This window comes from Dipteris shenzhenensis, chromosome 25, assembly GCF_047967505.1.
Source record: "Dipteris shenzhenensis isolate YYH24624 ecotype China chromosome 25, Dip_SZ_1.0, whole genome shotgun sequence".
Lineage (NCBI taxonomy): Eukaryota > Viridiplantae > Streptophyta > Polypodiopsida > Gleicheniales > Dipteridaceae > Dipteris > Dipteris shenzhenensis.
The window spans coordinates 50,997,917-51,021,850 of NC_141620.1; the positions used below are offsets into that span (position 1 = coordinate 50,997,917).

The following is a 23,934-nucleotide window of genomic DNA, read 5'->3' on the forward strand; positions in this document are numbered from 1 at the left end:
GCTTACTAGAAGTAATAGAACAATGGCTCCTTCTTCCAATGCTTTCCACATGAACGACATCATTTGCGACCCATGAATGCAATTGATTTAATCTCATGTGGTTGGAATTTCTAATTGCCGCAGTCAAAATAATATCTAATGCTCAAATACACCCAAACTGAACCCTATGACTTTTCTCTTTCTATGGAAAAAGAATTGCAACAACGCATCTCACTTTAATGTCCACGTTCACTATTAGCAGTGCTTTAAGCGACTACTTTGTAGATGCAATCGAATGACACCCTTAAGCTAAATGCTATGTAGAGCTGAGTGTTTTTCTTTGGCTTTTATTTATGCTTGCTGAGATGAGTTCCTGTACCCGCATTTGTTTTAACACTACGTTTACTTTGACATACGGAGCTTGTTTTGGCATTACAAATCTAGTAGAGCGTAAAACCCAATATGAACAAAATAGCAACGCTTTGTCACAAACTCGCAAAGAGCAGATACAGACATTAAACTTCTCCCAACGTCATGTTGCTCACCAGCAGTGTTAACCATTTTTTTCCAGCAAGCTCAACCATTGTCGCGTGCATTCCAACAACAATACCTAAAGAAACTTTGAGCCCCTCAAATGTGCCCCAATTTGAAACTGTGCTCATTGATGGAAGGTGTCTTGGCACGGATGATATGCTCGCATCCACGCATGCAATAAACATGATGGCTCTCCCTGTGCTTCCAATAAGCACACTGCCTTAGTTTGTGTCTTATCTCTTTGCTTTTGAAGGCAAAGCACTTGCGAAGTACAGCACATTCAAAGCAAAGGATGTGCCCTATCCTGTTTACATGCGCATCAACTTCACAGAGAGTGCATGCTCAAAGACAATCACTTTGCATTCCCCCCTGCCTATGTGCTAGACTTCAAAGAGGTCTTCCAAGTGGACGAGCTCTACCGAGTCAAGGGACCTACAATAACAAAGTGTGCACCTAGAGGAGGGACTTCATCATACTCTCTATGTGTCGACGAAACAACGACAGTCATCAAGGGCGAGCCTTTTGAAGGGAGTATTTCCTTCGTTCGAGACAATGTGATTCATCGTGTCCCTTTGTCATCTACCTACAAGTACTTGAGCCTTTGGGATTGTCGGCCTAGGTCTCTGATGACATGTATGGCTACATTCCTAAACTAGTGCACGACTTGGTGTCCGATTCCTTGATGGTGGGAAAAAAACTTTGTATTGGACTCCTTAATGGTGGGGAAAAACTCGGGTTTTGGCTCCTTAATGGTGGAATAGGACTAAGTGTCCGTCCCAACAATGACAGATGCCCACTTTTATGACTCCACTTGGAATCCTGGTCAGAAGCTTGGCTATGACTATGTGGAGTTTGTTGTTCTTCCACTTCTAAAACTTGTGTAGACCTTTGTTGTTGTTTCCTGCCAGAAGTTTGTTCATCCTCAAAACTAGATTTATGGTGTCAGCTTGGAGAACCATGCTCATAGCTCGACCTACATCGTGGCCTGTGAGACTCTTTAGAATGGAGACTTTCTATGGACGATTGCTCAGAATCTTCTTTCCTCCATATGAACACTTCCCTCCTATTGAAAGATTCAGGTCGTTGTGTATGTACACTCAGAATCAGCTCACTTTTAGTGTTGGTATGGTCTCTTGGAACAACTCTCCTATGCATGCAGTCGAGCCTTTCTCTTTGTTGAGCTCATTGTTGCCAAAGATTCTAAAGATCCTCTTTCCAATTCCATTGGTCATCTCGCACTAGCTCCAAATTCATGGAAGCTTCTTGGTGTTTCATATTCTGCCAACCTCTATGGCTTCTTCGCAGGTAATCCTCTCATCTTACTGCATATCTTTCTCTGTTCACTAAGCGTGTGCTAGACATTCTTGCAACGACTAAACGCTATGAAGAGCCACATGAGGGCACTACTTAGGTCAATTATCGGTTGTCAAACAAACCTACAAGATGTTGATAACTGAGATTTTCCTGATTGTAATAGTTTGCTAAATCGAGGAATGTTGTAACTCAACATGGGTCAGCATAGACTGTTGTTGGTGGAAATTGTGGACTCAATCCTATGTATGTCTTAACTCACTCCACTCAATTTCCCACTTAACACTTTCAACATGTCATTCCCTAGCAGGATCACCAAATGTTGATTGTCTTTTTCTCTATTTTGGAGTTGACTAACTAGTTACCTCTAGCCGAATCCAATACACGCGAGTTCATAGACAAAGATGCTTGCTCTTGTAGCCCATGGGTTGTTATGTAGGATTGTGAATCAATATGGAAGCAAACAAAGAGCAAGATGTTGAAATACTAACACGGGGTGACATGCCAAGAATGCAAATTGTATGAAGATAGGCATAGAGTGCTTGAGGAGAAAGAGACAGATAGTTAAAGAAACCCAATGCCAATTATATTGTCAAGTGGTTCTCTGTTTACAACTATTCGTGTCTATGCATCCCACAACAAATCCACTTAGATATCAACCTAGACTCACCTTCTCTATGCCTTGATTGGGCTAGAAGCGTTATGAGCCTTTGAACTATGACCTAGACTCACTAGCTTAGTCTCTGGAAAGTCTCTCAACAGTCTACTCCTTAGTCACACAATAGTCTCTCTCGTTTTTACCTTTGAACTCCCTATCTACATAGGAGTTTTTTGAATACCTAAGGTGAATTCAACAACTTCTAAAACTATCGTAGCTAAGTTGGTGGACTGCACTCCAAGATTGGTTGACATTGCCAGATTCTCATCTTCTCTCGGAATCTATAGGGCTCTTTCTTATTAGCGCCACTTAGACCTTTGCCACTTCCACGTTGTCTACCACCTCAACTTGATGATCCGCATTTTGTGTGCCAAGTTCACCACGTCTGAGTCTCATGTTAACCAATGGCAGTCAACACTTACATCTTAGGCTTGTGATGGATGGTAGTAAATTATTTCAGGTTACATTCGATGTCTTGATTGACATGGCATATAGTTTTGGTGAATTACAACATCCAACTCTGGTTGACAATAAAGAAGGAATACCTCATGCTTACCCTCGTTGTGCTAGGGAAGTACAAGACAAAAAATATGAATATTTACATGGCACTATCGATAGAGGAGCTATAGATCCTATGGAGAGGCATACGTGTCTTTAATAATGGTATAACTTCGAGGAATACCGATGACATTTGTTTAGGGGAATTTTGATGTGGACCATGCATGACTTTCCAAGATATGGGAAGTGCTCAGATACATGCGTTATAGGTTTGACATAGAATTAAGTACACGTGCTTCGGGTGTTCACCTCACAAAACTTTAGTGTACCATGTGCATTCAAAAGGAGGGGTATTATAATTTAAAATTTGGGAAAAAATTCATAGGATTACAATAACAAGTGGGGTTTTTTAACTTGACAAAGAAATCTGTTTGTTCATACATAAAGAGGGGTGTTTGATTGGGGGGGAAATTTTAGTTGAGGGGGTTTTTTAAATACCCCTTGATGAACACATGTGATACATAGGGTTTCTTAGTAGTGCACCCCCTAAGACACGCGCTTTGTGGGAGGGGTGTTTTATTGGGGGGGAAATTTTAGTTGAGGGGGTTTTTTAAATACCCCTTGATGAACACATGTGATACATAGGGTTTCTTAGTAGTGCACTCCCTAAGACACGCACTTTGTGGTGTGATCTTTGCATGCCTAATGACCTTTTTTTGCATGTGAGTCTTTAGATAAATGGGTACCATGCTTGTCCTATTGCAGTGATCGTTTGGAGGCATAACACAAAATTGCTATAAAATAATACATCCTCATTGTTTTAATGATTTTCCTTTGTAGTTAAAAAAGTATAGTGCATTCTGGTTATATGGACAACATTTTCAGGTGGAATGCATTGATTCCAAGAGAGCCAAATTTGATTGTGGAGTTATGGCTAACTTCATACAAGATAGCCGAGCAACCTCTTTTGATGCCTTTGTTTTTTCATCCTTAAGCATAGCTAATATAATTACAGGCATTTTGACCTTGAGCACAAGTGGTATTTCATCCAAATTGTTTTGATCCAAGGTCTTTGTATGTGGTCCAAGTTGATGCTTGGAGTAAGATGAATTTTGAAGATCATGATATAAATACGAAGATGCAAATGGATCCAGTTGATGTGGATGGATCTAGGGAAGAGATGATAATCGTGATATGGGAGAAGAAGGTGGAAATAATGACATCATAATACAGGAAAGTGGAGATCATGACATTGGGAAACAAATGGGGATCATGTATCACCTGATATTATATAAGAGGGCGAATTAGAGAATCAAGTCCTAGGTGGGCATAGAACTAGAGATAGATTATTTGCCATAATGAATTTAGCTAAAGATGTAGTCTTGGATGTAAATGCTACTAATTGGTTCCTTTTCAATTGACAGGGCTTATTATCCTTAGCCCTTTCACTTGATGATACATACTAATGAATGAAGCTAGTTGATGGCCCTAGATGGATGGTTGCAATGAGTTTGGATGTTTTAGTTATATCTCATGTCCTTTAATGGACTATCACAAAATGCTTTGGAACAAGTTGGCATGCTAACTAGAGTTGATTGTTACATTTTTTGTGTGAACTATGTGGATTGTAAAGTTACATTTAAATCAATGGGCTGTCAAGCACATAGATTGGCATCTTCTTGGTGAGATCATAGAAAGTTAAAAAGTTTATTTGAAGATCTCATTTCTATTCTGCAAAACATTTGGCAAGAATCTAATGTGTTATTTTGTTATAGCAGGCCTTAACATGCACTTGTAGATTGCTTAGTGCACCGGGATCCTTTGGTTATCTAGACAACCCGAGTTGAAGGAGGCCTTACCATAGCAATGCAGTTATTGCCATTGCAAAGGGCCAGTTACTTTCCTTTGCATATTGAAATGGCAATTACTTTTCCCAACTGAGGGGTCCCAATGGGGCCCAACCTTCCTCCTTTCTAAGGTTGAGCCGATGAGGAAGGATACTCAATATCAAAACACCAGCATTGAGAGTGAAAAGGTGGGAGATGGAATTCTGGCAATGTATTGGATTCTACACATCCAAGCCTTCACAGTTTAGGGGATGCTGAAAAATCAGCTTAACATCTCTTGAACCCCTCTGTTCTTTGTGGCTAAATTTCAGGTAATCTATGTGGGAATGTATTCTAAATAGAAGCCCGTCTAGATAGCCCCCATGCTTTTGAGACATGGGAATTCATTGTTACTATTTTGCAGTCTTGAATTCCTCTATCTCCATGGCCATGTAGGAATGTGCTATTAAGGTCGGTACAACAAGCCTCTCCCTTTTGGTTGGCAGGGAACTTTACACACGTGCCTAATAGTAGCCTAGTTTTGTAAAGCTTCTGCTTCCATGTCATGAGGTGTCGGGATCAAGCCTCACCAGTTGCATTGTGTGCCCATACGATTGGGCAGGGAACCTTGCCTGCCCATGTTTGTCTAGGCCGCGTAAATGGTGGACTCAATCATGTGTTTACATGTGGTAGGCCAGCTCCATAGAAGAGCTTGGCAAGTAACAAAACCCTCGATCCGTAAAGGTTGCATTGCTTTATTTGGCGACTCAATCATGTGAAGGCCTTTATAGACCGCTAAAAGGTGCCCATAGTTGAGGCACTTATAGACACATAGTGCCTATCTGAAGGTGACAAAAAAGGTAGTTACAACAAACCGTAGGGATGAAGGTAGTAGCCATGGCGAATGCAGAACGAAAGAAAAGCAGCAATGCAAAGCATTTTGATGGCGGGAAAGAAAAATAGTAGCTTGTTTATTCGATGCCCATCCCATGGGAAGCCAACCATGGATGGACACATGGAGGGCTTTGACGTGGTAGCCACATCAGCTCCAGGTGGACGGGCAGTGCGTAAGAGTAGATCCCCATGGAGTGAAATTTGAGTCTCCAAGCGGGCCCCCATGGAGTGAGATTGTGAAACCTACCAACCTACTCATTCTAGGGAGTGGGTTGGAGTGCCCCTTAGTAACTGAAGTATTCAGTTGTGCTGCTTAAAGGGGAAGGGGGAGGATCCACTCCAACCGGTTATCGAATGCTCCATGCAGACTTGCTCTAAGACTAGGCTCACACCAATTTGCTTGTATTTTTGGTGGACTGCCGTGGCACTTGCACGTTCTTACAATTAGAATGCATGCATTTTGGTGGACTGTCATCGCATTTGCATGTTCCTGCTTCCAAGCTGAGCGATGCTTGGGAATGGGGGGCAGACGGATGGACGAATGGATGGATGAACCCTCCTTCCGTGACATGCAAAAGCTCCAATCAATATTGGCCAGGTCAATGCATGTGTGCGTGTTGCAGAGTGGGATGCGAATTCGACCTAAAGCCTTGTATGACATGTGCGCGCCATTCCTTTTATTAGCACTGGCTCTCCTAGAGACAATGCTTTAGGATTGAGTTGAGTGGGAGATTTGTGATTATTCTTAGTTTTTTTAAGAAATTTGATTAGGAATCTCTAAAATTCTTAACCTCTACTTTTAGATGGTTGTTGGATTTTTAGTTTTTTACCCCCCTCCAACATGGCTATAAATCAATTCAGGGGCTCCACTCGAGCTCCATGCTTGAGCTCTCCCTAGAACGATTGCCTTGGCTTCCTCCAACTACAAGTCTTCAAGTCACTTCAAGCTTTCCAATCGCTCATCCAGGTCTCACGTGTTCATTTGTGAGCAAGGCGCTAAAGCCTATTCGCCTGTTAAAAAAACCAGTTTTTTGTTGAAAGGGCTTTATGCCTATCGGTGAAGAGATGGTCGTCTATTGGATCTATTTATAAAAATAAAGTTAAAAAAACCGCAAAAAGTTGACATCAAAACTTTGCAGGTGTCATTCGTAAAACCTTCAAGGAAAAATAACGCCGATTTACGTTTCAGTTTTAAATTATAGTTGTTTTAATAAAAAGATAGTGGCTTTGCAGTTAGTGTGAGAGCATGCAAATAACTATAGAACCTTGGCAAAGCCTAATGGATTTTGTCGAGTCCTCAAAGTATTTCTTTTTTATTATTTCTTACTAAACAATAGAGAGTGTCTAAAGACCGTAAAACCCACAAGTTGGAGCCAAGAAGCACTGCCTTCCAAGCAGAGCTATCGTTACACTTTTCTTAAAAAAGTGCCCACACCATTTTTCGCCACATGGCCCCCTACTATATTTTGGTTCTTTCTCTCACGGAGTTTGCAAAGCATCCAAACTTTTCTATACATGGGCTTCCATCAGAGGTGTTGCAAATTAATCATTCATTCATCTCCTTTGAGAGAACCAATTGAAGGGAGTGCTAAAGAACCAATTGAAGGGAGTGCTCAAGAGTACGTGTAGTCACTCGTTCATTTTCATTGTTAGCAAGTATTAGCAAAAATAGACCCTTAGAACCCAGAAATTGGAACGAACGAAGTGGGCATTTTGGTGGCCTTGACCTCACTCAAGCTTGAGTGGGAGCTCAGTTGAAGCTCCGGCCATGGCGATGGCAGGCTCCCTTCTTCGGCCAACACCCACCTCCTCACGCCTCTTGGCTCTCAATTCGGGCCTGCCATTCAAACCCACATCTACTCCTCGTTTAGTTATGGCTGCTTCTGCCTCTTTCAAGGTCACTCTTCTCACCCCCTCCGGCGAGAAGATCATCGATGTTCCTCAAGACTCCTACATCGCCGACGCTGCCGAGCAAATGGGCATCCCCATCCCGCTCTCCTGCCGCTCTGGTGCCTGCTCCTCCTGCGCTGCTCTCCTCAAGTCCGGCAGCGTTGACCAGAGTGATCAGTCCTTCCTGGACGAGAATCAGCTGGAGCAAGGATTTGTCCTCACTTGCGTCGCATACCCTTTATCCGACTTAGTTCTCCAGACGCATCAAGAATCCCTTCTTTATTGACATCGCGTAAGACATGGCTTTGTTTCTAAGCTTGTGGCTCGGACAGAGTGCCTGTCTGCGTTGTTCACGTTAAATCATTTGTGTGCCAAAGGAATTCTCCGTCATGTTACAACTTGTAATGGCGGCATTTGTTCCTTATCGCTTTCGTAGGCACTGGTTGCAAGTACATTGTCTCAGTATATCGGTGAAGCAGTTGAGACTTTCGTCTTTTTCTCGACAGAGAAGTGCTATGGGAGATTTCGATGGTGATTTTGGGAAATTTCCACATGTTTTTGTACTTTTCAAAAACTAGTTTTGGAAAATTTCTACGTGTTTTAGGAAACTTCTCTCCTCAAATGAGAAGAGAAGCAGGCAAACTCTATGATCTCTCTCTCTCTCTCTCTCTCTCTCTCTCTCTCTGACACACACACACACACACACACACACACACAGTTTTTATTTTTTTTGGAACTCTCACACACACTGTCACTTTTTTGGTAATGCTTTTTGTTATTGTGTGGGAAAGCTCACGAGGTGAAAACCAGCATGAAGTACAAAAGCTAAAAATCACAACTAGGGTAAGGGGTCGTTACTATGGAGGGATAACTTTTTAGAACTAATGAATGGAGGAAATGGCTTTCATGAATTCGGGATTCAAGATATCGAGGTGTAGTAATAGGGAGCTAATATTTATTAGCACTGCCCCTGAAACGGGTAGGCTATAGCAACAGTTTAGTCACGCCTTTGAACCACATGGCAGCCATGGAATTGGTTGCATCTTCAATTCTCTGAAGTTGCATGGATAGTGACAAACATGGAACGGTTTCACTTGAGTCCTTTAATTAAAATCTTTCCAATGACCCACTTTGATGCAAACAAAGGGGAGACATTTTCTCATGGGATGTTTTTCAAAAGCAATCAATTGCCATGTGTTTGATATACTCACATTCATAAATGGATCTTCAAGGGCAGTGCTTGCATGTACCCATGTGTCTTGTTTTTTAACTTTCTAAAGAGTTTGTGGAGTATAAAAAACTGTGAGAGCCAATGCTTAGGTCAGGTGAGGACCAATATCATTTGGCCAAAAAAATGGTGAAAGGAGAGCTTGACACATCATCTTTTTCTATGAGGAGTGGGGTTGCTAACATTTTAAAGACACCCACTTCTTTACTAGCCCTTTACCCTAGGAGCTCTCGGCAAAAGAGTTAGGAGGCCATAATAAACTCAAACCTCAGGAAGAACTAGAGTGAGGCACAAGGATTACATAATCCAAAGTGAGTCTTTGATTTTACAGAAAAGTATGGAAAGGAACAATTTCTCTAGTGTCGAAATGAAGACATTAATCCCCTTGCGATCCTTGTGAATGAAGGTGGGTATTTTGAATTTTTTGAAGCAGCGGATCAAACTTTGACTTCATACGGGGTGAAAGATGATTGAATTTTTTGAAGCAGCGGATCAAACTTTGACTTCATACGGGGTGAAAGATGATTGAATTTTTTGAAGCAGCGGATCAAACTTTGACTTCATACAGGGTGAAAGAGCTCCAAATCAAGGAAGTATTAGAGTTGCTTCTTGCATTGATGAAAACATGAGACTGTGGGCATTCAAACACAAACCTTGATCATGTAAATGCATATCATGCGGCTATTGAACAACATCTGTGCCAACTGCATCTATGGGCATAGCTGCATGAATATCAATGGGCATATCTATAACATTGGAACCAGTAGAAACAGCATTATGTGGAGGAGCAAAATGTGGCTGAGGAGTTGTATTGAAGCCCACAGCCTCTGCACTGCAAGTATCGTCTCTGAAAACCTCCCGTGGTACTTAAAGAGAGGGACCTCTGAGAGAAGGATCTCTGATTATCGTATTACTAGCAGATTGCAAGCTTAGTACTTGGAAAGGGTTGGGAGTGATATCAGAGCAGAGGGACGCTTTCTTTCGACCTTCGTAGATTGCTTCTTGGTAACTTGGAAAGGCAACTTCTCCACTAAAACTGTGGGAGGTATTGTAGTTTGCAACGGAGGAGGAGAAAAGCTCGGTTTCCTCGTAGAGAACACTGTTGAGCACAGGGACCAAGCTTTCGACATTTATAACAAGCATTGGGAAAAGATGAAAACTTTATGGAAATACGATATCAAGAGGACATATCCAAAGCTAATATCCAGACATGCAAGGATAGGCAATTGCATATCTCAAAGAAGGCACACCCGAGATCTCTGTCTGGCATAAATGTTTTTTGTTGCGAAGCATGAAGGACTTGCCCAAACAAAGCTGCTTGGGCGTGAATAGGTGGAAAGAAATGAATCGGTCAGAGTAACCCATACCGAACAATATGACATATATTCCTTGGCGGGTCGAATCAGGGATCCCATGCCATAACTAGAGCCAGAAAGCCTTGTCCCCAAATGCCGCCTTTACCTACTAGAGAGTAGAGGATTTCTGACGAAGAGAGAGAGAGAGAGAGAGAGAAGGGGGGGGCCGGGGCGGGGGGGGGCACACACACACTCCAAAATAAAAGGAGGGGGTTCCCACGAACATTCATGCTTTCTCGTTCTCTTCTTGGTTGTCAATCCAACATTTTTGATAGGTACTCAATTGCGCAATTTCCATGATACTTTTTAAGCAGCCTATGCTGATCATCTTGCGCAAGCCGAGCATCTTGCACTGGTAAATTTCTGATATAAGAGGAAGCCCTACAATGAGGTTTTGGATGAGAGCTGCTTACGAGTAGGCTATATGGTAACGGTTTAAGCAGTTACCTCTCTACCAACGTAAGGTCCTGCTATTTTTCAGATCTTCGAAGTAACTGCTCATTATTCATCCCATCAATGCCATTCGGTTGCCATGGCTACTCCAAGAGAGCAAGGCATGTCCTAGAGGTAATCAAGCCGTTGAAGAAGGTTGAGTTTGCAGTTATCCACAGAGGCATAGGATGCACGTACCTACCTACAAAGGCTCCTGCAAGACTGGACAGTCTTCAAGTATATTGGGGCACACAGATATGGAGAATTGCATAGCCAAGTAGACAGCCCAAAACTGATGTACATATCATGCTGCAAATGATCAAGGACAAATCGTGCACCTCAGTGTACCTCACATCTGCAGCCAACTGCTGCTGAGATTTAGTACCAAAGAGAGACTCATATGCCGCCCTCCTACAGCTGCAAGCTCCTTTGCCATGTGCCCTAACTGTATGAGCTTCAGTGGCAACCGAGAGGTTGCTGGTGGTTATCTAAGGCCTCTCGATATAGAAGAGTGCCGCTGCCCTCTTGCCCTTCTTGAAGCAGGCTGACTGGCCATTAGGCTGCCTGACCAAGGGGTCCAGGAGGCCAACCATCTTCCCCAATTTGCTAACTAATTGTACCCACGCTCTTAGTTGGCCAACCAGGCCCTTTTTGACCTGTGATCCTAGTCGGGTGTGTCGGGCCCATCCAGTCCTACAAATGTGCCTTTAGTCCTGCATTCCAGCCCTTATACTGGGCATCCAAGCCCATGTGGCTGAGCCTATGAGGCTGCTCATGTGGCAGCCAGATCTTCATGTTAATCTGCCTCTCATATGCAGTCTTATGTGCCGCCCTCATGCAGCCCTTCATAGTGCCTAAGTGGTAGCCATCATGCTATCCACATGGCATCCCTTGGCCTCTCAGGTCTGGCCATGTGGTGTCCTCTACATGTGCCCACATGGCAGCCCTAGCTGGCGCCTTGTTGGAGAGTCTAAACTTGTCACAGCAGTGGGATCTCTCCGACTCTGTAACCATGTTAAAACATAAATGTGAAAGGGCCTTGCTTGAAGGTCATGCCCAAACTACAACATGCGGTGAAAAACAAACATGAGATCACACCTGAGATCTAGATCCTACTCAATATGTGCATACATGTATATATAAACTCCATGCTCAGATCTGAAGTAGACAGCGAGATATAGCAACCAATAGATGAATCAGAACAACCAAAACACATACAAGAGTGCCTCACAACCTACACCAAGTGGTCATCGGGATGCTGCTCCATTGGTGCTAGATCTGAGGCCATGAATTCTAGCTCAGTCTCCTGCTTGCCCCTCTTGCTGCATGCCTTTGAAATGAGTTCTTCAGTGGCTTAGGAAGGAGTACCTGTATGTCAGCTCCCCTCCAGCAATTCTGTGATCTGCTCGTCACAAGTGATAGGGTCTGCTTGATTTTCTGCTGGCGCCTTTGCTGCACCCTGCTGATGCCTTTGGTGCACCTTCTCTAGTGCCTCAAATTTCAATGCACATCTGGAGGCTGGAATGCTGGCTGTAATGCTGTTTTCTGCTGCACTTTGCAACGCACTTCTGCTCGCTGTGCCTGGCTGCACATACACTGCTCTAAGGCTCCCCACTGGGGGCTTTATATAGAGGGCTGGATGCCTCCAATTCTGACTGAATGGGCCCCTATTCAGCTGACCGAATTAGGATTAGGCCGACTGAGGTGGTTAGCTGGTCGACCCAGTCTGTAGACCGTCTGACCAGCTCTAGATTGAGGCCTCTAACCCTCTCACCCATTGCTTCATTTGGCTGGGCTTTTCCCCAGCACTTCTGTCCATAAAATGGGGCAATATGCCCTGCCTATTTGCAGGCCTGTCGCAGCCCTCCATGTTCCTCCAATGGGGCTATATCCTGCCACCCTGCGTGCCTGAAGTGTGGCCCAAGGGATGTCCAAAACCATGGCTGTGCCATGAAGGACAGACCTGCCCTGAAGAGTGCGTCTCCATCAAACCCAGAGGAACTCTGTTTGCTGCCCACATGGTAGTCTGTGTGCTGTCTGTGTGGAAGCCTCTTCGTCCCTCCGTAATGTTAGAAGAGGTCACTACCTCGCCTGTGCACCCCCCCAAAATGAGGACGGGTGCAGTAGACCTGGGTAGACGCGGGGTACAAATAGGTAGAGAGGCTGCTGTAGGCAGCACAGAAACGGGGAGCAGTAGAGCCTCTTTATGGGCCAGGTATCCCCAGACCAGTGGGGACTGTTTTGGTCAGCAGAAGGCAGACTGCTAGTCGGCAGTCTGATCGGATCAAACTGACCCTAAGTCGGCCATCTGGTTGGCTACTGGTTGTCTGGTGAGGTCCGCAGACTGTCTGGTCAGCCCCACAGACTAGTGGGTTGGCTAGTAGCACATGGAGGAGGCAATCTAGCCTCCTCCCTATAAATAGTCATTTCCTCTCTCTCCAGTTATCCCAGAGAAGCCAACTCTGGCAGCGCATGAAGACAGAGAGAGAGAGAGAGGTCTTAGTCTCGCTTCAGATTTTGTCACGGGCATCCACACGCCCGTGGCCATGCTAGCTAGTGCCAGTGCAGGCAGCCACGTAGGCATTCGTACAGCCATTCAGGCAGCCCTGCGCAATCAGCAATAAGCACATAGTCAATGAACAGTCAACGCCACGGTCAAAAAATGCAGAGTTGACTTTTTGGTCAAGAGTCAACACGTTGCCTTTTTTGCTCGACCTGGTAGACGGTCGGTGTTGACCAGCCGACCAGGGTCAACGGTTGGCGTTGATCAAGTCGGCCAGGCTGACCTATCAGCCTATAAAAGGGCAGCCTTTGGCCCTCATTCTTCATCCACTCCTTAGGCCTTCAAGCCTTCAGAGCAGCAAAGTCAGGCCTCCCCGCAGGAGACCAGCAGGGTAGCCTCAGCCTCTTCAGGGATCTAGTGAGGATTCACCTCCTCTAGGTAGTCTAGTCTTCCAGTTTTTCAGTGAGGGTTTCAGCCCCTTCATACAGTTGTATCATTATTCAGTTGTATCTATTTTCTCTTCGGAGGTCCACTACATTCTCTCCCTTTTTCTGTGTATTGAGTGCATCATCTTGTAGTTGCAGTTAGTATTGAGTAGGAGAGAGAGTGAGGATAGTCTATCTCCCGCTACATTGGTATTGGAGCTTCAGTTTTCTTTCCTGAGATAGGGAGGGTCAATTTAGGGGCAGCTCTATTGGTTTATGGTCCAGACAAGATCCGGCAAGGATACCATGAGCACTAGTGAGCAGTCCAACACCGGGGGGGGGGGGGGGGGTGAGGATTCAATGCCTCAACCGCCACCACTACCACCACCCCCACCACAGAACCGTGCAAACACTTCCATGTTTGCCATGACAGCCATGTTGTAGACTATGATGCAGATGCAACAAAAGTAGTCCAAGGCTCTCTTCACCCACATGACCTAGCTTCATGAGATGCGAGAAGATCGTGAGCAAGCCACTAGAGAGCGTGAAGCTAGCTCGGGAGGCCAAAGAAGAACACGATTGAGAGGCTCGAGAAGCCAAGGAACTCCGGGGCCGCGAGGCTTAGGAGGCCAAGGAGCTCCGAGAACGTACTGCTTGAGAAGGGAAGGAAGAACGGGATCGGCAGTTTCTCATTTCTCTAAACCGTCCAGAGGGGGGAGAAAAGGAGAGACTTCCACCTCCAGCCAAGCCTTCCTTTCCGGAGAAGCTCAACTTCACACGATACGATTTAGTGTTGACTTCATGGCTCAATCAGTTCAAACGTTATTTTTCAGTGATGCCTACGAAGGATGACGAGCGGTGCATCCTAGCATCTATGCACCTCACATGCGAGGAAGTCACCTGGTGGCTCAAGTGGCAGAAGGACCACTATGATGCGGACGAGGACACAGCTGTCTATAGTTGGACGGAATTCGTGAAAAATCTTTGATCACGGTTCCTGCCACCGCAGTACCTGGACAAGCTCCAGAGTCAGTTCTACGAGCTACGCCAGGGAGACACCGAGACGGTGAATCATTATACCGATAAGTTCACTCAGGTGTTTATACAGTTGCAGTTGGAGGAGAGTCAAAAGCTGAGCAAATTTCTCCATGGGCTGCATACAGACATCCAATGGTATGTCAGAAGTTTTAGGCCACGGGATTATGAGTGCATATGAGCTTGCTCAAAATTTTGAGCTCATGCACAAGGGTCAAGGATCCAAGCAGGTCAATAGTAAGAAGTCCCATGGGTAACAGTCAAGGATCCAATTTTGAGCTCATTAAGGAGCTTGATGAACAACAGACTACAGGGACAACCTCCGTAGTCATCCAGGAGTTTGAAGCTTAGCAGAAGGGGGAGCCTCATTAGTTTCCCAATATGTTTCACTTTTATGGACAGGTCGATGGCCAGAAGGTCCTTATCCTGGTAGACCCAAGCAGTTCCAAGGACATCATCTCCACCAAAGCAGCTCAAAAGACTTAGTTGCCTCTTATGCCAACGGAACCAATGACCTTGAATGGTGCATTTCCAAGGTAGCAGATAGAGTGCAACATGTCAGGGTGGGTACAGAGTCGGCCACTCAGGGTGGCACTTACTCAAGCAGCGGACGTCATCTTGGGAGCACGATGGTGGCACCAGTTCGAAGTCTGTCCAGATTATCAACACCAAGGCTTGGATGTCAAAATCCCAAGCCATGGGTCGAAGTTCATCTATTGGAGTAAGAGTGTTCCACCCGACCTTTGATATCAGTCATTCAAGGGGTTCGGGGTTGGCGCCAACAAGACATAGTATTACACTAGAATACATTGTTACAGCAGGATATAGTATTACAGCAGTCTTCCTCCATCCCTATCACCTATATGCACTGAGGAAAACCACAGGGAGCATCATCCTGGAGCATCAACCCACAACACATATCCTTGGCGGAAGTTAGCACCAGATTCAGGCATTCGGATCATAATTTATCATCCACGTATACCACGAAGAGTTAGCTCCGTCAACACGATGGGAAGCCCCTTTTATACCCTAGTTCGAGTTTCAATAGAAGGGCATGCCCGTGGCCATGCTAGCTAGTGCTAGCGCAAGTAGCCAGGTCAACGGTCACGTAGGCATTCGTACATCCATTCAAGTAGCCTTGCGTAATCAACAATCAGCACACAGTTAATGGATAGTCAACGCCATGTCATCATAGGTAAAAAATGTAGAGTTGACTTTTTGCTCGAAAGTCAACACGTTGACTTTCTAGTCAACATTGAATTTTTTGCTCGACCAGGTCGACGGCGGTTGGCGTTGACCAGTCAACCAAGGTCAACGGTTTGTGTTGACCAAGTCGACTAGGCTAACCTATCAGCGTATAAAAGAGCAGCCTTTGGCCCTCATTCTTCATCCACTCCTCAGGCCTTCAAGCCTTCAAAGCAGCAGAGTCAGGCCTCCCCGCGGCATACCAGCAGAGTAGCCTCAACCTCTTCAGGGATCTAGTGAGGATTCACCTCCTCTAGGTAGCCTAGTCTTCCAGTTTTGCAGTGAGGGTTTCAGCTTCTTCATAAAGTTGTATTCAGCTCTTTGGGCATTCATTATTTAGTTGTATCTATTTCCTCTTTGGAGGTCCACTACATTCTCTCCCTCTGATTCTCTCACTCACATCCACAGCTCACTTTGTGTATTTAATGGATCATCTTGCAGTTGCAGTTAGTATTCAACAGGAGAGAGTGAGCGAACTTAGGAGTCGAGAAGGTATTCTCCTTTATGTGCTTGATCTTTGTAAGAAATTACTTTTTGTTAGTCAGATGATGAAAAATAAGATAAAGGTTGAGTTTGACAATCAAGGAGTCTTGGTCAAGTCAAGGGAGACCGGTAGCATATGGAATGGTAGAGAACGGTTAGTACTAGATCAATGCATTGATTATTAAAGGAAAGTTGGATAGCTGAAGATTGTGGCATGAAGGGTTCGGTCATGTCAACTATGGTACTCTTTTAGAAATGCAAAAAGGTTGGAATGTTGGATGGATTTCCACCAATAATAGGCATTGAAGGCCTTTATGAAGCTTGCATGGAATGTTGGGAACCTTTCCCAAAGGGGGCCACGTTCATGGCCAAAGCGTCAACTAGAGTTGGTGTACTTTTGACATATGTGTGATGAAGTCAACTTAATCATCCATAAGTTCATTATATTATTGACGACTTTAGCCGTATGATCTAGGAATATTGCTTATGCAAATAAATCACAGGCTTTTAAGAAAAGTTCAAGGAATGGAGGGCAAAGGTTGAGAGGAGTCGAGAAAAGAATTGAAGAAATTCGATACCGATAGTGGGGGAAAATCTACTTCAGAAGCTTAGTCTTCGTACTGAGTTTCTGTCTCAGCACTCCGGAGGTGAAGGGTAGACTCAACCACCATGACGAAGGCTAGCACTAAATGATAAAGCTAATAAAAACGTAGTCCGAAATCTCTTCATTCAAGCTACCAATGCTTATGAAGACTAAACAATTTCATTTTGAGTCTCCCAAACGAGCATCTAAATCTAGAAGATAGGGGAACACACCACCTAAGATGGATAGATTTATTGCAATACTTGCAAGCCACAACATGGGCAAAAACTTCACAAGGTGAAATTTGTATGTCCGCTAATACGACATAAGCATATTACTAGGTGAATTTAGGAATATGCCCAAACTCTTCCTCTAAAGCAAGTTAATAGCATTCCTATTTTCAGATCACTTGCCTTGTCTATTTGTCTCTATAAATATTTTGAAAGATCTTTGATAGGAGAGTCTCATGTAGAGTGATTCCTCAGACTTTGTCGATTGCCTCTAGGAGTGTTTCCTTATTGCTTTGCAGGTGCAATGAATTCTACTTTAGGCATGAGGCTTCTTACGTGATTATGTGATTGCTAGCATATATAGATTGTTCACTTAAATAAGATACGTATCTCGACCACACGTCATCACCTTGCAACTATTCTGGTCCAACTTCATGACACCAATGACATGCTTAATTTTCTCAAAGCTACGTGCAGGTATTGACAAACAAAAGCTAATACAAACCAAGGTTTTGGTCTGCAAAGGAGTGCAAACTTGGCCATGAAAGATGCTAGCACTAGAAGTCACTTATTGTAAGAAGAATGGGATTGAGAGGCAACTCACTACAATCCACATATCTCAGTAGAATGGGGTGGCTGAAAAAAAGAATTGTGTGATACAACCATGCACACCTTGAATAGGATAGAGGTAATCGAGGAGAAGACCCCATCGACAGTGACAATCCTATTCGCATCTGCACTGCAAACCTATTTATTAATTAGTCACAGTTTTCTCTGGCATAGTTAACATAAGCTTTAGATCACATTTCCCTCCCCCCTCGCTTTGTTAATTTGCATCCTGCTCCTACTCACCTTTCTCTCCTAATCGCTGCAAACCTCTTCTCTTCTCTTCGCCTTTGCTCGACTCACATTCATTGCCCTCCCTTCACCTTTCCTCGCTGCCTCCCTCCTCCCTCTCACTCCCTCCTCCTCTCTCCTCCCACTCCTCTCCCTTCCCCCTACCTTCCACTCCTCTCTTCCCCTTCCTCCCCTTCTCTTCCTCCTTATCTTGGAGAGGCCTTCATAGCCCCCCTGCCTGTACTTTACTGCCCCCCTCCTCCTTTTATACTATCTTGGAAAGCCTGCTACACCACCATTCGGCTGCCTCCTCCCCATCGTGTCGTGTCCTCCCCATCGCATCGCATCGCCTTACCTTAATTGACCATCGCGTTGCCTTACCTTTGCTTAATTTTTGGTGCACACCCCCAGAACACAGAGAAATTAATTAATTGCGAGTTTTTCTCGCTGGGGGGCCCTATTATGGCAAAAAGACTAGCATCTCTCATTTGAAGATGTTTGGCTCTAAAGCATTTATACATTTTCATAAATGGTAGAGAGGAAGCTCCTAGGATTAGAAAGTGCATATTCGTAAGGTACATTAAAGAACCACCAAAGTGGACTCCAATAAACAAGAAGAGGCAATGATGGATCTAAGATTTTGCAAGATTCTAGCGTGACAGACAGACAGAGACAAGTTCAGAGGTGAGGAGATTCTGTCGAATGCAAGAGCACCCCATTGTGAACTTTGCTCTAGTGGCTCACATGAAGGAGGCCAAGTCTTATAAGGAGGCAAAGGAGACTAGAATGGTGGGTTGCTATGAAGGAGGAGATTAGAGACATTTTGAAGAACCACACCTGAGACTTGGTGGAACTAACTCTCAGGTAATAGGTACCAAGTGGGTGTACAAGGCAATGTACAACTCTGATGGCAATTTGGATAAGCACAAGGTGAGGCTGGTAGTCAAACATTAAGCTCATGTGGAGGGTTTTGATTTCAATGAGACTTTTTCCCCAACAGCATAGATGGCAACCATATGGACAGTCATAGTTGAATAGTTGATTTTCTAGATGGATATCAAGTACAGTTTCAAATAGGGATCTAAAAAAAGAAGTCTACATGAGTAGTTGGATGGATTTCATGTTCTAGTTTTAGGTGAAAAGCTGTTCAGACTAAGAAAATATTTAAACAGGCTGAAACAAGGCCCCAAGGCATGGCGCCAATGTATCGATGTCTTCTTTAATGAGATTGGGTTATCTCGAAGTCCATCGATGTGAACCTATACCTCTTTCTAGACAGGGATAGATTGACAATCGTATGGGGTCTCCCCAATCACAAGGTAGCTCTTCCACCAATACTTGATTCACGGGAGTAATTCGTGGTGGTGGTGGTTGAGGTCCCACTACTGGCAAGGGTAATGGAATACTTTGAGCCCTAAATTGCCCTTGATTGGCTGATGTGGCTCCTTGTATTGCCAGTTGTGCCTAATTGGATGGATTGGGTAGTGCAAGCAATGGGAGATGTGGACTTTGTTAATAAATGGGTTGAAGAATCACCCTAGGATAATGACTTTGGGATGTGTCATGATTTACGAACACAGTGGGCACAATAGACTGTTGGCCTTTGGCTCTAAGACGAGGGCATTCCTTAGTGGGATGATTATTGCATACCCCACACCATATGTTATCTCTTTGTGGAAATAGATGGGAGTTGCTAGGGGCACCTTTTGGTGCTTCTATCTCCCATTGTTGGCTCAACTTGTTAAATAGATGTTTGGCCAACTCTTCCAAGTTGAGCACCTTGGGAGTCATGCTTGCATCCCTATTTGCTTCTATGGTTGAAGAATGTGTTATTCGGAACATATCAGAGGAACCTAAGGATTTATCCTATTAGGGCTTCTCCCTCATGTTATCCCCTAAGCGTATCGTCATCTTGCTGCATAGATCAAACGCTGTGGGATTCATAGCAAATAGATGATCATGCAGCTTAGCATCTCGTAGCCCTATGAGGAAGCATGGCAGAAGCTGTACATCACTCATCCTCTCGTGGGGTTCACATCATGAGTTCAGATGTTTAATCCTAGCAATATATTCTCTTCATTGTCCTTCTGCTTCACCTCATAAAGCTGGTTAATTGGGCTCCACTTGGGACCACTAGGGGGAAAACCCTCGATGAAAGATTTACGCAATGTGTCCCAATTTATTTTCTCCTTAGGGTTTAAGTCTCTAAACCATTGTCCAGCCTTGCCATCAAGACTCAAGCTAAAAGCATTGACCTTGTCTAGATCCCCGACATCACCAAAGTCTCACATATTTGTTCAAATCTCTCAACCTGGGAGACTAGGTCTCCTTCTCCTACAAACTTGGTGATTTACGCCATCCCATGGAGTGCTTCGTTCACTCCAGAAGAAGTTACACAGTACGAATGCTCTATGTGGGTACACTTCCCTGGGCTCAACGAGCTACTTCTGCTTGAGCTCATCATGGTTGCTTCCTCACTTGGCAAGGTACTTTACCTACCACCAGTTCAACCCAGAAGAGCTTCTTTAGTGTTGTAGTAATCATAGCACGTGGGTGTGGCGTATTATGGTGGTATGGGTTTGCCATGATCCATCACATGCTATGGTGTTATGCTAGAGCATTCATATTTATTTAGGGTTGTGCACCTATGAACACATGACTATCTTTCCCTTTTTAGAAAGATAGGTTGCTTATACATAGAATTATGAGATGCTAGCTTAAATCATAATAATGTTTGTTGAAATGTTGGTTCTTGATACTCAAAGCCATTTCATGTATGTTTTTCTTTGTAGAGCCCCCAATCTCCCTAGATGAATCTAGATTGCTACATGTCCTTTAATTAAGGCTCTTCTAGATGCCTCTTTTACCCCCTCTTAGGATTCCTTAAAATTTTTTGCCCCTAGGAAAATATATGTGAATAAGAACACTTAAGCCTTTGGCCTTTAGATTCATCTAGTCATGCAAATCACCCTCATCGATGACCTTGACATTAAATCCATTTGACTATATACATAAAAGTGCAAATACAATTGTCGGTCCTCTAAAAGGAAATGCCAACTGACCCTTCCATGCTCATGTATCTATAACATTCCTTCCTTCTTCAAGATTTATAATTCTTGATGATGAAATCTAGGAATACTCTTTGCATTTGGTATACGGATTCCTAGGTAGCCTCAAATAGAGGTAAACCATGCTTGCAACCAACACTGTGGGTATCTTCTAATTGTGTACTTGCATTGTTCCTCGGTCTAGGATTCTTATTGGTTTGCGCTTGCATTATTCTCCATCTCCTAAAACAAAACAACACCCTTGATTAGTGAGTCACTTGGGTGCAAAAACTTATTTAAACGAGAAACATGAAATACTAGCTGCACCTTACAACCCTATGGTAATTCCAATTCATAGGCCACCTTGCCTATTCTTTTAAGAATTAACCACGGCCCACAATATCGAGGTGATAATTTAGCACACTACAAGGCAATTAGAGACTTGGAGTGTGAAGGAACTCTCAGAAAACTTTTTCTCCTTCCTTAATTCTCCGAAAGATCTATTTTCATCTGCATATCTTTTAGCTTGATATTAGCTCTTGCAAGTGCTAGCATCTCTCACGTCTGAACAACATAGTTAGCATCACTAGGCAATTTCGGAGGTATTACAATTGTAGTTGGATTTACTGGTCTATAACCATGGTTCAACTCGAATGGGCTCATCCTGGTATAGGAATGTTTTTTATCATTCTAAGCAAACTCTAACAATGGCAACCAATCGTCCCACATATGTTGCCTCAATAAAAAATATGCTCAAAGCATATCCTCTAAAGTTTGGTTGACTGTCTCTATCTGACCATCCGTTTCAAGATGATCCCCACTACTCATTCCCAACTTAGTTCTTAGCGCCTCAAACACTAAGAAATATCTAGTAAATTTAACATCCCTGTCCAACATTCTGGATTTGGATAGTCCATGCACATGAAATATGAAATGATTAGTAAATTCAACATCCCTGTCCAACATTATGGACCTGGATAGTCCATGCACACGAAATATGTGTTTAATAAGCAAATCCGCTACTTGCGGGGCACTAACAAACTCCCTAGCTGGAATGAAGTGAGCCATCTTGGTAAGACGTCCAACCACGGCAATGATAGAATCATATCCGTATTGTGTCGTAGGGAGGCCAACTATAAAGTTAATGGAAATGCTCCATTAGATATCAATTTCATAGTGTGGAATGCATTTTACATATTTTTTACTAGACCTTGAACCCTAAACCCTAGGCCCTAAATTCTAAACCCTAAATCCTAGACCCTAGACCCTAAAGTCCAGACCCTAGACCCTAGACCCTAGACTCTGAACTCTTAACCTTATACACTAATTTATAAGCCCTAAGCCTTAAACCCTACACACTAGGCCCTAGGCCGTAAACCCTAAACACTAGGTCCTAGGCCCTATACCCTAAACCCCATACCTTAGACCCTAAACCCTACACCCTACACCCCATATTTTAGACTCTAAACTTTTAGCCTTATACACTAACCAATAAGACCTAAGCCCTAAACCCTAAACCCTAAAACCAAATTTCTAAACACTAAGCCCTAAACCCTAGACCTTAGACCCTAGACCCTAGACCCTACATTCTAGACTCTAAAATCTTAACCTTATACACTAACATATAAGCCCCAAATCCCAAACCCTAAACTTTAAACCCTAGACTCATGACCTTGGATGCTTGCCCTTACATCCTAGACCCTAAAACATAGATCTTAGACCTTAGAACCTAGACCCTAGGCCTTAGGTTCTTAACCTTAAACCCTAGACTATAGATCCTACACCCTAGCTAAATTGCTAGATTACAATCAATAATTTATAAAATATATTGATTTGTGGAATAGGTTGCATGCACCTCCAACCTGTTGCATGTGCAATAGGTTGGGGGTGCATATAACCTATTGCAAAAATCAAGTAAATTTGATGATTTATGCAACAGGTTGTGTGCATTGTGCAATAGGTTGGGGGTGCATATAACCTATTGCAAAAATCAAGAAAATTTGATGATTTATGCAAGATGTTGTGTGCACTGTGCAACAGGTTGGGGGTGCATATAACCTATTGCAAAAATTAAGAAAATTTGATGATTTATGCAATAGGTTGTGTGCACCCCGAACCTGTCGCATGTGCAATAGGTTGAGTGTACACCCCCAACTTGTTGCATGTGCAATAGGTTGGAGGTGCACACTTGGTGGGTGCACCACTAAAAATTCCTAGGTATCATGTGCGTTCAAGGGGTATTAAAAAAACCTCTCAACTAAATTTTTTCTCCCAATAAAAATCCGTCCCCGCCTCTGACAAAGTGCGGATCGTACTAGCCTAGTGCACACAAGATTAGCGGAAGAACTAAGGAGGCTCAAAGCACACTGAATAAGACATGAGAGGGAGATAGCAAATCTATATCTCTTACAATGTGCTTGTTCAACAATACATGATAGGCCTCTTATATAGAGAGTGCCCTTTGAATAGTCAAACCATGTGGGATCCTCTCATCCACATCTCTCCTTGTGGATATCCTCAATTCACATCTCCACATCATGTAGTCCACATCCTAGGGTGGCTACTTTAATTCTTTCCTATACCATACCTTAGCCCTTTAATCTATGTGCTCATGGCACCATATCTCAACACCTCCCCTTGGTGCCATGATCCTTTGGCTACTGCAAGGTGGTTAGATGTGAGTTACATTCCATCACCTCCCCTTAGTGCATGCATTGCTACTTAAGGTGGTCAAGTGTGGCTTTTACATGTCAATACCTCCCCTGGGTGCTTTCATAGCTACTCTCAGGTGGTCAGGTTTGATTACAAAATATAGGCAAGGTTGGCAAGGTTTTGGTTTCTTAATACATTCCATTGATGTCACCTTTTGGCTCATGGCTTGATGACGACTCCACGTAGTTGACTTGTTGGTTCTTCAATCTGCAATCTTCTTCCTTGTGTC

General features: G+C 43.7%; 1 pseudogene; it reads left to right on the plus strand.

Annotated features, from left to right (window-relative positions):
• The first annotated feature begins 7,413 nt into the window (after positions 1–7,413).
• LOC147886026 (ferredoxin pseudogene) lies at positions 7,414–8,135 on the plus strand (annotated as a pseudogene).
• Positions 8,136–23,934: the final 15,799 nt, after the last annotated feature.